Raw genomic sequence first — 15,711 nt, 5'->3', positions numbered from 1 at the left:
ATCTCAAAGTCGTGAGATTGAGCTCCATGTTGGGGTCCATCCAGGCTGAGTGTGGAGCCTGCTTAAGATTCTCTCTCCTTCCTCTGCCCCTCCCCCACTCACACTCATGCTCTCTCTCAATAAAAATCCCAGAATTATAGTAATTATTGAACATTATTTTGAATCAGCATGTATAATTATTTACAGGTTGTTTAGAAAACTAGAGTTTATGCCATGATGAGAGTTCTGTTGTTCAAGTTAATCCATTTGGTTGTCTTTGTCAAGTCCCGGAACAAAGGAACTCCCTGTGGGGGGTTTTGGAGAGAGGCCCCTGCATAAGACGGTTCCGCCATACACAGTGCGCCTCTCATGCTCGCCCCGAGCGGACTGACGAGCGGTTGCCCTCACAGAACGGTGTCCAGGAATCTTTGTTCCTGTGATGCCTGCACTGCTGAACCAGCACTGAGTCCTGACAGGTGTACATAAAACTGCCGGGGGCGGGGTCACCTGGGTGGCTCAGTCGATTAAGCGGCCGACTTTGGCTCAGGTCATGATCTCTTGATCTTGGTTCAGGAGTTCGAGCCCTGCATCAGGCTCTGTGCTGACCGTGCAGAGCCTGCTTGGATTCTCTCTCTGCCATTCTCTCTGCTCCTACCCTGCTCACACTCCATCGCTCTCTCTCAAAAATAAAAAAAAATAAATAAACATTGAAAGAAACGTGGCACAGGGGGCAGTGAGGAAGGGAGCTGAGTTTCTGAGTAAGACTGGGTTTCAAGGGGAGTTTCCAGGATTACCAAAAAGGAAGGTTAGGACTCCATACGATGCCTTTTTTCTTTCTTTTTTTTATTGTTCATTTGTTGTTTTTTTGAGAGACAGAGAGTGACCCCGAGTGCGAGCAGGGGAGGGGCAGTGAGAGAGGGAGACAAAGAATTGGAAGCAGGCTCCAGGCTCCGAGCCATCAGCACAGAGCCTGACGCGGGGCTCGAACTCATGGACCAAGAGATCATGACCTGAGCCCAAGTCAGACGCCTAACTGACTGAGCCACCCAGGTGCCCCTATGCCTTTTCTCTTTGAAATGAATTTAAGGATTTCGAGCGCTCAGTGGGGCATGATACTCTGCCCAGACCCCAGGCCCAGCTCCAGGTGAGTAGAGCTGTTGAGCCCACACCTCGCAGCCCCAGGAATCTGCTTATACTCCTTGCTGTGCATGCTGGAGAGAGGCATTTGAAAAGGGGGTTTGGGGTAAATACCGAGAGAGAGGGCAAAGGGAACCGAGAATGACGCCCGTTCCCCAGGTTGACTTCTAGGGAGAGAAAGGATCGTTCAGAACTGAAGAAGCAGTTTCCTTAAAGTACTTGATGGGATTTGAGGCACAAGCAGTGATACTTCTGGGCGACAGATTTCAACACAGAGGTAGAGTGAGGGGTCCCTGCTGCGTGTGTGAGCCAGATGTCCAGCATGGTGTGCCCAGGGGCTTGCGGCAGCCCTGGGGGGGGGCGGGGCAGGGGGGAAGGCACCTTCTCCCGCAGGCAGAGATGACAGCTCTGTACAGGGGGGACAGGAGAGGACACCTTCCTTCTCATGGGTGCGCTGCTGTCCCCCGGTGATGGTGCCTGGTGCGGCTATGAACAGGAACTCAGGGATAATCAGATCATTTGACCTTGTCTGCGCCCAGAGGCCAGTAGGGCCTTGAGACATTGAGATATTGGGGGTGTATGATACCAATGTGATTTGCATGGTTTGTTTTTTTTAAACAGAAGAAAGAGCATTCCATTTATATTATAGAATAAGACCCTCACTTATTTTACATTATTGGGGAGTATGATATTCCAAGCAAGCCAGTTTTCCAAAAGATTGAAATAGTCCTTTAAGATCATAACATTTCATCTTTCTGATGGAAAGACTGCCAAGTACCCCGCACTTTGGTAACTTTTTTAAACAGAGGGAAAAGATGGGTGTAAGCGTTCCTTAGTGCCTCCGGGTTATCACGAACACGGATTACTTTTCATGTTGTAGAATGATAAGTCCTCAGGATCTGATGCACACAGGGCTCCACTCTCCTAACATAAATTGTGCCTAATGTGCCATGCCTTCTGAATTCTTGGCGCTGCTCTTGGCAGTTTTTCTCTCTTCCACTGTTATTGAGTATCAATAGACACTTATTGCTTCTCTGTTTCTAAAATTTTTTTTACCTTTTTAATTTTTATTTTTGAGAGAGAGAGATAGACACACACAGACAGTATGAGCAGGGGAGGGGTAGACAGAATCCAAAGCAGTCTGCAGGCTCTGAGCTGTCAGCACAGAGCCTGACGTGGGGCCCGAACTCATGGATCATGAGATCATGCCCTGAGCCAAAGTTGGACGCTTAATTAAGCCACCCAGGCAACCCAATTCTTGCTTCTCTTGGGGGTGACAATTTCTAGGAATCTACTTTAAACTTATCATCCTTTTAATCTGATATTTAATCTGCTTTGGATGTAGAAATCACATGACTCTTGTGAAACTTTTCTCTTAACCAAAAAAAAAATTGCATTCTAACTTCCGACACAGGGTCGGAAAGGTTTGCTGAGGAATGAAGCACAAGTCTTTAAGACAGTCATTTTGTCTATTTGGGGGCATTTTGAATTAACTTTTGGTGTTGGCTGTGTTGCCCCAAATTGAAGTTACCGGATAAGGGACTTCCAGTGAAGTGGTTTTAGTATACGTATAATTGAGATCCGGGGGAGAGGGGAGCCCACCGTCTTACCCTGAGCCACATTATCCTATTCATTTTATGGAAATTGGAGTTAATATTCAGAATTAATTAGGTTGTACAATCAGTTTCAAAAGCATAATGCAGTGGTATATGGAATTTAATAATGCATAAAACTTGTTATGGAAATTTAAAATTTTAGGACCTAGATGAAATTCAAACATGAATTTTGTATGAAGAAGTAAAACAAAATAGTTCTGTGAGCGTAATCTGCTTTATTACAAGGGAAAACATCCACAGCATCATTTAAATACTCTACCATTCATCACATGCAATGCTTCCCAGCAAACTAATTTAAGAGAGACCCCAGACTTGATAAATATCAAAAGGGTATATCACTGTCTTGTCTCTTGCCTGTGCTCCTTTTGAAGATCAGCAGGCTTCGTAAAAACAGCTTTTCTAAAATAAGCATTATCATATACAGAGAAGACTGGAAATCATAAATGATGTGAGCAACAGCCCTTGATTTTGACAGGAAGCCTGCATATGTAATCTTTGTAGCGAATAAACATCTTCAATTTCTAGTATTATATCATCCGATTCCGGGAAAACATTATCATAATATGAAATAGATGAGAAAGTAAATAGCAATCAGAAGTCTCTGGCACTGAGGAATACCAGGTTTTTCCCTCCCCTGAGTCGGGGCAGGCTGGCTTAGAAAGAAACGTTGATGGAAGGTGGTCCTGGGTTCAGATCTCAATGCCTGTGTGACTTTGGGCAAGTTGCTAAATTTCTCTCAATCTTAGTCCCTCTGAGCATCCTGCGATGGAAATGATCCTTCCCTAATATGGGTAATATTTAAATTTTTTTTAATATTTATTCATTTTTGAGAGTGAGAGAGACAGCACGAGTCGGGGAGGGACAGAGAGAGAGGGAGACAGAATGAGAAGCAGCTCCAGGCTCCCAGCTGTCAGCACAGAGCCTGACGCCGGGCTCGAACTCACAGACCGTAGGATCACGACCTGAGCTGAAGTTGGACTTCACGGACTGAGCCCCCCCGGGCGCCCCAGGACGGGTAATATTTAAATGACGTGGTGTACATTTAGCACACCCCTCCCCTCTACCTGCCCTACACTAGTGGGGTCTGGTGCTCGCCTCCGACCCCAGCTCCCCACTTACACTACTATCTTTGCAGGGGCCTCCAGCCACCCAACCAGGAAGCTCGCGGTTGCCTCCTCCCTCTCCTTCCTCCCCGAGGCTCTGGATGACTCCCTCCTGCAATGGTGTGAGTTAGGGGTCTGATGTATCCACCTCGACATCGCCTGATCTGCACGCACTACCTTTTGTGTACTTAACCCTCGCTGAGGAATGCCCTGTAACCTACAATTTTCTCGAGGGAAGGAATTGTAGTTTTTATCTCTGCAGATGATACCTATGGAACGGAAGTAAAATAAACGAGAAAGAGCTCCCCAAATCCCAGTTGGCTCTCTCCCTATTCCCACTTATGCTCGAGTTGCTAACTTATGCGGCTCTTGGGTCACTGGCTCCCGTGGGTCTGGCCTCCAGGGTATTTCTGGGGACCTTGTGGGTGTGGCCCACGCTTGCCACCTGTAAGGACAGCATTCGAGTCTCCTGTCTGCGAGAGAAACGGGGAGGGGGAGCGCAGTGGGAAGGGTCTCAGATCCAGCAGGTGCCAGAGCCCAGCCCTTTAATCCATCTGATCAGCTGATTACCACGGCACCGCCCGTGTCATGCCTCTTCGTGAACTTGGGCTTCCCTCGCCAAGCACTGCCCCTGCTTTGCGCTGGTGCTGCTGGGCCTTTCCAGCACTGCAGTTTCGGACTGGCCCGAGTCGGCCAGAGCCCCCCCCCCGGCTTGCAGCTTTCTCAGAGGCGCGCCAGGGCCCCCGTGGCTCCCTCTGCTATAGAACGTCTCACGAAAGGTGATGGCGGGGGGTCTGGAGCAGACCGCCGAGGAAGAATTCTTGAAGACGTCTTTGGTGCAGAAGGGGACCTTGTTAAAGCACGGGGACGGGACCCGCGGACGGAGAGAGCTGTGCTGCGCTGTGAAGAGTGGGGGTCTTACACGGTGGAGCTGGGGAGGTGGGGTCAAAAGGGAGGCCTCCAGAGGGGCTTTGCTGTCACGCGGGCTCTGCAGAGACCTGAGGCCTGGCCGTGGTCCAGCCGAGCTGGCTCTCCCTCTAGCAAAGCATGAGCATTAGGACGGTAGGGAGGTCCTGGAGGAATGTTCTGGTCTGTATGTGCCTCAAGTATTTGTCAGCGGGCTGCAGGTAATGAGATTAATTTTACCTCCCACTTCTTCTTGCCTTCGCTCCCCGTGTCGTTACGGAGGGTGAGGTTGGGGCCCAGGAAACAGCCTACATGTTTCTGGAGATGAGGCTGTTGATGAGATTGCCTTTTTCTTGTAATTTATTAAGATATTTGTAAACTGATGGAGACTCATGTCCTGTATGACTGTGATCTGTATCAGTCAGCTGTTTGTTTTCTTTCCTGTGTCTCCGGGCAGCCAGGAGTGCCTGAGGATGTCACACACCTCCCACCGGGTGGGGGGTGGGGGGTGCACGGGCTTGCACTTGGTCTTCAGCCCACCCCATGCTCCCTCATCAAAGTGGTCTTCTTAAAAAAATTTTTTTAAATGTTTATTTATTTTTAAGAGGGAGACTCAGAGTGCGAGCAGGGGAGGGGCAGAGAGAGAGGGAAACACAGAATCCGAAGGCGGCTCCAGGCTCCAAGCTGTCAGCACAGAGCTCGATGCGGGGCTTGAACCCACGTGCTGTGAGATCAAGACCTGGGCCGAAGTCATACGCTCAACTGACTGAGCTGCCCAGGTGCTCCCAAATGGTCTTTACAGACAGGACTGAAATTCATCAGCTATGCCCTGGGCATATGCGTGGGGCACCGCTGGCATCGCCTCTGACGGGTGGCTCGTCTGTTCTGTTTGATCAGCGCTTGTACCAAACTGGGTGTTAAATATCTTGAGTATCGCCTCTGCTTCCAGAGCTACTTCTCCACAAAAATCCATGGATGATGAGTGCTCATGGGAGTCTGAGCCAGAAGTTTAACCTGAGTTTCACCAAATCAGAGTTGCCCTTCCCCTTGAAGGTCCGAGATGGACTCGGATGTATGGTCAAGCTGTCAGTACAAGCATCATTTGGGATAGTTTTTCTCCAGAAGTTACCTTAGACCTTTAAGCAAACTGAGGTGTGCTGATCCATCTCACTCTGCTAGATACGCTGGGACACAGCTATGGTCTGCAGTTTGGGCTCAGTCTGAGGGGTCCCGACTCACTGGATTGTAAAAAAGAGTAGAATGGGCATTCTGGTTAATTTACATTTCTGGTTAAGTAACAATAGGGGGAAACTCTTTTTGTGTTAAAATCTTTTATGCTTATGATCTTGTCAATCACTCTTTGTCATTTAGTTGTTATTTTATACATTTCAAGGTCGGTTGCTAGTTGCGTATAAGTTCATAATTGCTAGGGCGTCTTTATGGATTAGCCTGTCATCATGTGTTTTTATTCTTTTTGCCTTAAATTCCAATTTTTGTGATAATAATATTGCTGAATAGCTTTCTTATAGAAGACTTCATTATTTGCTTTCTTCTAGAACTTTTCTTATTCTTTTTTACATTTAACCATTGAGAATAGATCCTGGTCTAGTTTGAGGTACAGACCCAATTTTATATGTAATACATATTAATACACACATGTATTTTGTTTCTGAAATATATATATTTAAATGCATACATATACACATATTTGTTTTGAAGTCTCTCTCCTTTCTGCCTCCTACTTCCCAAGCTTCTAGTCCATAACTGGGTCCTCTGAAGGTGGTTAGGGGCTCCTGCAATATTAGAAAAATCCAGGGAGCAGATCCATTCATTTCCTGGTTTCATGACTGTGTCTAGGTCTTCTTACTTCTCGCTAACTCTACAACCTCCTGTAAAGCCGTAGCCTCAGGCAACAGTTAGGCAGCAATTGTATTCAGCCTCCATTCACAAAGATGTGGGGGGGTGTGAAACGGTACAGGTAGAAGGTTGCTCAGTGTGACTGTGAGCAGCGCAGAACTTTGGAAACCGCTTGTTCCGCAAGGAAGGAGGGTTGATTGAGTCCACCGGAGTTCAGGCACCCTGTGAAGTACCCAGAGCTATGAAAAAGAGGAGTAAAATCTCACGTCCTGATATGGATGATATTTTTAAACAAAATTTTTAAACCTGTATTTGAAAGAGAGAAAGACAAAAAAAAAGCACGAGTGGGGGAGGGCCAGGCAGAGAGGGAGACACAGAATCTGAAGCAGCCTTCAGGCACTGAGCTGTCAGCACAGAGCCCAATGCCTGACTCGAACTCACTGGCTCTGAGCTGAAGTCGGACGCTTAACTGACTGAGCCACCCAGGCGCCCCAAATGCGGGTGATCTTCTGAATATACAGGTAAGTGAAACAAGAAAAGTGCAAAACATTATATATGGTACCTTTTGTGTAAGAAATAGAGAGAGGGGTGCCTGGGTGGTTCAGTCGATTAAGCATTCAACCCTTGATATCTTTACTTCAAGGTTTTGAGTTCAAGCCCTGTCTTGGGCCCTGTGCTGGGTGTGAAGCCTACCTAAAAAACAAAACGGAGAGACATACTAATGAGATAGTTGCAAAACAGAGTTGTTTGAAGGATGAGCAACAATTTAATGTAAATGGTTTTCTAAAGAGGAGACGTTGGGAGTGAGGCGAACATGGGGATTCTCTCCGTATCCTAAAATGCTATAGTTTTGGGTTTTAATTTTTGTAAGATCTATCTATATAAGATGATTTATGTAAGATAAAATTATAACAAAACCCCACCAGATACAAAAGGTGTGTGTGTGCGCACACGCATGTGTATGCTTGTGTGTGCTTATGCGCGTGCGTTATGTGTGTGTCTTCTGGTTCTTCGTCTTTGTGGCACTAAAAATCCAGGCACCACTGCCTGCTTCTGGGCCTCCTGTACCGTAAACCACCCAGAGCAACAGATTCATGGTTTATGTTTTTGTGCTCTTCCTGATCCATGGAAATGATAACTGCTCTTGACCCCATTTCTTTATGGTTTCAAGTCATTGTATTTTATCTATAATTGCTATATATTTATGGCAGAGGAAATGCTTAGCTATGTGAACCTGCTATGGTTATGGAAATCTTTTTCCTCTTGTTTTAATCTTCATGATTGAAAATCCCTTAAAAACATTTCTTTTCCAGGCTTAGAAAGGCTAGTATACTCAGACTAATTAAATATTTCTTGCGTTATAAAACATATTAGAACGAAGTTTCTAAATCATAAATTTTAATGTAAAAGCCATATTTCATAGACCTTAAAATGCCATTGATTATGAGGTATACCATTATTTTATGTAACATTAAGAAATGCAGCCAATTGGGGCGCCTGGGTGGCTCAGTCAGTTAAGCCTCCAACTTCTGCTCAGGTGTGAGGTTTTCATCTCACAGTTCGTGAGTTGGAGCCCCACGTTGGGCTCTGTGCTGACAGCTCGGAGCTGGAGCCTGCTACGGATTCTGTCTCCCTCTCTCTCTCTGCCCCTCCCCCGCTTGCACTCTGTCTCTGTCTCTCTCTCTCTCTCTCAAATAAACGTGAAAAAAAATTTTAATGCTGCCAATTGTTATGATACAATGCTTTGTTACACATCCTTTGTAAGATGCATCTTGATTTCAAAGATGCTAAACTGAAAAAATGTGCATCTTAAGGTAGATAAAATAAGAGGTATAGATATAGACTTGCAAGATTAAAAGTTTGAATTAAATGTGTGCTCATCTCAAGATGTTTCAAAAACCAAAAAGAAATACTTTTATGTAGACCAGTGCCAAGTACCTGGCAGGTACCTGAAGAACACTTCTGAGAGAGTAAGGTCTTCCCACACGACCTTGGGCGGTCACTAAAATACACAGGGGTACGAAAAACATTGTTTTAGAAAAAAATTGTTAAGCATAGACCCTTCAGCCCCTGAGCTATAACATTAAGTGTAAAAAGATAACAAAAGATAATGAGGACAAGACGGACCACCCCTTAAATAGCTTATACTTTAGTGAAAGAGACACAAGTAACAAGCACAGTCTGACATTAGAGGGGAGACCAGGACTGAAGGTGTAGATTTGGGCGCTGGCTTCAGAGAGCTAACAGCTGAAATTGGGATAGATAATGACATCCAACAGGTTTGCAGCGACGGGGAGAGGGACCGGGGCAAATCCTGGGAGAGTGCCTATAGTAGATGAGAAGGAAGAGAGGATCCAATGAGGAAAACCAAGCCATGGCTGGAGAGATAAGAGGAGAAATTGGAGAGTAATTTGTCACTGAAGCCAGAGTTAGAGAGATGGTTTTAAGGAGGAAGGAACAGTCACATTGTCAAATTGCCGCGGGATCGGGGAGGATGAGGAGTGAAGATGTTATCAGATCTGGCAGCTAGGGGGTCATCAGTGACTTTCACTAAAGTAATTTCAGGAAAATGATTGGAGCAGATGTCAGACTATAATGAGTTGATGAGTAAATGCAGGAAGAGTTTATCTAGAAAAAGCTCATGAGAAAGGATAGGAAGAGGCAGGAAAAAAACAGGAAGGGCAGAAACAGAATCAATGAACACAGGAGAAAATAGGCACCAAGTGCATGCAAACAAAGCAAAGGACTAAATGTCTAGATGTTAGGAGGAAGGCGGGACGGGGAGGCAGACGGCAGCCAAGGCAGGGAGCAAATGTGGGGGCCCAGAGAGGAAAGGCAGAGAGGATACGGGATCAGGCAACCTTCAGCTCAGTTCCTGGCTGCCCCTTGCTGTATGAACTTGGGCAAGTTGCTTAACCTCTGCCCTTCGGATATTAAGTAAGAATACCCATAAAGAAGACAGACAGCCCCAGAACATTCCTGCTGTAAATATGACACATTTCTCAGAGGTTTTTGGTCTTCTTCTTATGATTTTAATGTAGGCTGATGACATAAGTCCACAGCATAATTCTAGGAAAGAAGCTTACAAGGGGACAGAATGATGTATTTCAAGTGCACAGCTTTCTGACAGTTTGGCTTTTAAGAGTATCTAGGGTGGAATTACAAATGGATTTCATCCCATATGCTGGCGCTGATGAGATGCCAATGACTGCCCAGAGCACTGGTTGCACAGAGTTGTGTCTGAGGCAAGAATCTAGGCTGAGCGTAAGAACGGCTATGGATTAAAGAAGCTGACCAGAGGCTTGCAAGGGATGGTGGTAAGAATAGTGTCATGAATTTGCTGACCATGAACCAGAGGGGGAAAATGGGCTATGTATCCGTCGGATAGTCTTCCATCAATGATATTGAGCTTTTTGATAAGTATTGACTTGTTAAAAACTTCAGTGTACATTCTTTGAGGAGTATAAACCCCCTACGTCATACATTAAGAGTGGAAACATAAATCGCAGAAGTCAGCTACGGCCAGTAGGTTTGACATCCTTTTATGAATGTTAATATATGTGCTCAGACTATATTCATTCATTTAATAGAAGACCTCTCTACCTGTTCAAGCCAAAGGACCTTGGAACTATCCAAGGTGTGAGCAAATTCTTCCTTAGAAAAACTTGGGGTACAAAGTAAGACATGGAGGAGAAGGAGATTAAGTTCCTGATGCTTCATATACAATGACCATGGGTTATTTTGTGTTTAGAAGTGACTTTTGCCAAGCTTGCTTTACTTGGATAAAGTATCCATAGCGTATGCATCTTTAAGCAATGAAACTGTGAATTTCACACACACACACACACACACACACACACACACACCCCTTTTTAAAAAGCAATGATACATGTTTTCAAATGAAACCTCATCTTAAACTCCAACAGAGGTAAGGGAGAGCCTTCCTGGCTGAAGAGGAGGTAGAAGGTTGGTTTTCATCCCACCTGAAGGGCTTCAGGAAACACAGCTTGGAAGCCTCCGCTGTAGTGAGTTTAGATTAATTTGTTACAAAATACATCCCTAGGTCACTAAACAAATTAATACGCTCTATTAGAATGATAATATTTATGACCAGGCAAAATGTTGAAGATGTTTATTTAAAAAATGACAATNGGGTGCTTCAGGCTTTAACAAAACTAACTGAGCATCAAGAGTTAACTTCAGTACCAGGAAGGTAGTGCCAGGCTTCTCTCCAGCCTGTGGACAAGATCTGATTTGCTTCTTGCCGTTAAGGTGGCCTGATATCTTGGGAACAACATCACCCCATAGCCCAAAACACCTGCAGGAATTTTGGTCACGGTATCTGTGTTCCAGACGGCAGGATGGGAAAAAAGGAGAAAGGGGCCTGCTTTAAGAGCTTTCCCAGAAATCCTACCCAACAACTCCTTAAACTCAGTAGCTAAACTGGTGTCACATGGTCATACATAGCTGCAAAGGCTTTCGTGGTGCACATGAGCAAGACGGACTGACACCTTCTCCTTCACACATTCCTACTGGTAATAAGGAATGGCCAGTAACAGTAATACGTAGGCAGACTTCCTCATACCCTTGACTACTTCTATACCTTGTGCATGTGTGTGTGTATGAATAAAACCATATATATAGATTTTTGTCACCACCAGCACAATCAGGATCCAGAACCCCCCAAAATTCTCTCACTTGCCTCTCCCTTATAGTTGCACCTTCTCCCACCATTACTCACTGATCTGTTTTCCATCACTGTAGTTTTGTGATTTCAATAATGTCATGTAAATAGAACTATATAGTAGGATTCCTTTTGAGCCTGCCTTCTTTCATTCAGCGTCTCCGAGATTTATTGAAGTCATTGTATGTTGTATGTGTCCATAGTTCATTCCTTTTTATCACTGAATAGCATTCCACAGTATGAATGCACCCCTGCCTGTTTATGCATTCACCTGAGGAAGGACATTTGGATATTATCTAGTTTTTGGCAATTATAATAGAATGGCTATTTGTGTATGTTTCTGTGCAAACCTAAGTTTTCACCCATATTTTTATTATGATGAGATTACATACAAGGACATTATTTATCACTGTGTTCTTTTTCCACACTGAAACATATGAAGCTCTGGGATTTTGCCTGATCCAAAGCAAGCAGCAGACTGTTAGTTAAGAAAGAGTAAGCACCTGACCTGTATAGGAATCTCAGCTCTACCACTTAAATTTTTTTAATGTTTATTTACTTTTGAAAGGGAGAGAGAGAGAGTACAGGCACATGGGCGCAATAGTTGGAGAGGGGCAGAGAAAGAGGGAGGCAGAGTTCAAAGCAGGCTCCTCGCTGCAAGCACAAAGCCCAACAAGGGGCTTGAATTTATGAACCATGAGATCATGACCTGAGCCGAAGTCGGACACTCAACAGACTGAGTCACCCAGGCGCCCCTCCGTTCTACTGTTTAATAGTGGTGTGGCATTGGACAAGTTACTTAGCACCTCTATGCCTCAATTTTCCCCATCCTGAAAAACTGAAGCAGTTGCCAGAATTCCCACACTGGTTCTGTGACCTGTGGAGTAAGGACCTGCTATTATAGTGGGGAAGACCACGTGGAAGCCACTAGATCTACCTCTATCTAGGAAAATAGTAAACCCCAAACAACGCTGCATTCTTGGAGGGATTGCAGAGATTAGTGCCACCATCAAGGACTGGAATGATGTAGGGGTGGTCGTTCCCACCACATCCCCATTTATCTCTCCTATGTGGCTTGTACAGAAGACAGGTGGGTCTTGGAGAATGACAGTGGATTATTGTAAACTGAATGAGGGGGTGACTCCACTTGTACCAGATGTGGTGTCATTGCTTGAGCAAAATTAACACACCGCCTGGAAACTGATGAGTAGCTATCGGGCTGGCAGATGCCTTTTCTCCAACCCTGTCAATAAGAACCACCAGAAGCAGTTTGCTTTTGGCTGCCAAGGCCAGCCATACACCTTCCCTGCCCCACTTCGGAGGTACATCCACTTTCCAGCTCTACGTCATAATTTTGTTCAAAGGAATCTTGATCTCCTTTCCTTTCCACAGGCTATTCTGATCCATTATACTGATGATCTCATGCTGATTGAGCAAGAAGTACTAACTGCCTTAGACCTATCGGGAAGACATCGGTGTGTCACAGGGTGGGAAAGCTGGCACAAATCCAGGGGCCTTCTATCTCAGTGAAAAATTTAGGGGTTCAGTGGTGTGCGGCATGTCAGTAGATCCCTTCTAGGATAGAGTATCAGTGATTGCCTCTGGCCCCTCCTACAATCAAGAAAGAAGCACGATGCCGAGTGGGCCTCTTTGGATTTTGGAGGCAATATAGTCCTCATTTCCAAGCCATTTTCCAAGTGACTCAAAAAGCCATTGGATGAGGAGAGAGTCCACGACACGCCCAGAGTGCTGTGCCAGCTGCTCTGTCATCTGGGCCACATGATCCAGTAGGTCCAGTGGTGCTGGAAGTGGCAGGTACGTGCTGTCCCTGCCAGGTAAGGACACACCTAGGGCCTTTGGGAAGCCCTAACTTGCAGCCCAGACCCTCAGGATTCTAGAGCAAAGCCTGACATCCTCTCTGGAGAATATTCGTCTTTTGAGAAATAGCTCTTGGGTTCTACTGGACCTTAGTAGAGCCTGCATGCTTACCCTGGGGTCACCAAACTGTTATTGAGACCTGAGGGGCTCATCACGGACTGAGCATTATCTGACTCCTGAGGAGGGGTACTCTACTCCGAAAGCGCTACGTGAGTTTTCTAATTTATACAAACAGAAATCTAGGGAACCTGTGTGGGAAGGGATATTAAGGGTCTGGGATAATGGTAGATGGAACATAAAGTGGATTTCTAAACCTCCACAGTTCTCTGTATAAGCCAATTCCTTGTAACAAACCTCTTTCATGTATATGGTTGATCCTTGAACCATAGGAGTTTGAAGTATGCAGGTCCACTTACATACAGATTTTTTTGCTGTATAGTCCTGTAACTGTGAGGTTTTTACCGCATTTTCTTTTCTCCAGCTTGCTTTATTGTAAGAATATAACATATAACATATGTAGACTAGATATAACATACAAAATGTCATTTTATATTTATTTATAATACATATAACATACAAAATAGTGTTGATCGACTGTTCGACTATTTATGTTATTGGTAAGGCTCCCAGCAACAGGAGGCTGTTCATAGTTAAGTTTTTGAGGAATTAAAAGCTATCCTTGGACTTTTGCCTGCGTGTGTGTGTGTGTGTGGGGGGGTGTCAGAAATCCTAAACCCTGCCTTGTTCAAGTGTCAACGTCATAATGAAAGTCATATATATATATGACATGTATGTAGATGTATGATATATATGTATACATATGTGTGGTGCATATATATACATATATCTGATTTTGGCTTTGTTTCTGTGGAGAATCCTAATATAGGCAAGTTATGTAACATCTCCATGTCTCAACTTCCCCATCCTGGAAAATTGGGATTAATAGTTTCTACCTCCCAGAGCTGTGAGGATTGAAAAAAAGAATTGATACACATGAGTGTGCTGAGGTCGAAGCAGTGTTTTATATATTTTGGCATTTTCACCACCCGAGTAAAGTTTATGGCAGAATGCAGATGTTCATAAATATTTGTTGACTAAATGACTTTATCAATTTTTAAAATAATCCCAACATATATACCTGTATTATTCATTATTTTTTATTCAGCAAATATTTATGAAGATCTACGATGCCCAGGCATAAATATTTTCATTAGGAGGAAAATGAATCATTGATATAGGCTATTTTAAAGTATTTTTTTTCCCTCACAGAGCTATTCTTCCTTCAATAAAAATTCACCCCACGAAATTTTCTTTTTATGGAAATGAGATAAAGAATGAATAGCACTTGCACTGGCTTCAGTTACTTTCTGAAAGTCCTATTAACTTACTTCTTAACCAAAAGAGCAAAACAAAGGGTAAACAGAAGATGGGAATTTAAGGTATTTGGGTTGTCTTAGTGGAGGTAATTTCAAATTCGTTACCCTCAGAGGAGGGGCATGTCTTCCCCTACAGTAATACTGTTGAATATAGCTTACGCCACATTTCCGGATTAATTGTGACATGATTGAAATTTGCATTTCCTTAACTGTGTGGTGTTGGTGTGGCTTGAAATAATTAGATTATATGGTGGTCCAATTATTTGAACAGTGATGTACACACCCTAAGGCCTAATTACCATGAATAAATCAATCCCACCCCAAATTCATTGGCCGTCACTGACAATAGCGTCAACTGTACTTGCTCGGGGTAAGGAATTCAAAGAGGAGGCGAAGACCCGTGATTAAAACCTGAGTCGTTAGAATAACCGCTGATTCCCTTAGAGATCCGATTCCTTCAGTGTAGAATCTCAAGTCCGACTCCATTTAGACTTCACAGTCATGTCTCTCTTCAAGCCGAGACTATATAGGATTTCTTTCTTCCCACCTTTCTTTTCTTTCCCTTTGCTTACCGGGAGACACACCTTTCTTCTTATTCTTGAAAAACATTGGGGGCTATTTTCAATACTCCTGGAAAAACAGGAGGGCTTTTAAAAAAATTCGTAAAAGAGTTAGACCTGGGTCTTGTCCAGGGAAATTTACCGTTTAAAGAAATCTCAGAACACGACGGAAATAAAGATATTTACAACAGAAGACGCCTGCTATCATGTTTATTCTGAGAAACACAGCGAAGTAAAATTCCTGATGAAGCTACTGCGGGTCTCGACATCTTGATTCGGCAGGTCACCCGCGTCCAGCTCACGGGAGAGGTTTCAACACGCCCCCAAGCGAAACGGGGACCGCGTTGGTGCAGACGACGGGCTGCGCTGACCGCTCGCTCCGACGCGGGGGGCGGCGACCGAGGCGCGTAAACGCCCCACCGCGGGAGGGGCGGCAGTTAGCGACCCCAACGCCGGGCCCCCGGACGCCGGCGGTGTTAGAACCGAATAGAGCAGAGGAGCTGCGGGCTAATTAAAGCCAGAGCCGGACACGCCCCCTCGCGCAGGCCGCGGCCGGGTCTCCGGCGTCTGCAGGGCTGGGGGCGGGGACTGGTCAGGATTCAAATTTGAGGCGGG

The sequence above is a fragment of the Crocuta crocuta genome, unplaced genomic scaffold (assembly GCF_008692635.1).
Source record: "Crocuta crocuta isolate KB4526 unplaced genomic scaffold, BGI_CrCroc_1.0 scaffold243, whole genome shotgun sequence".
NCBI lineage: Eukaryota > Metazoa > Chordata > Mammalia > Carnivora > Hyaenidae > Crocuta > Crocuta crocuta.
This window is presented reverse-complemented; position numbering follows the sequence as displayed.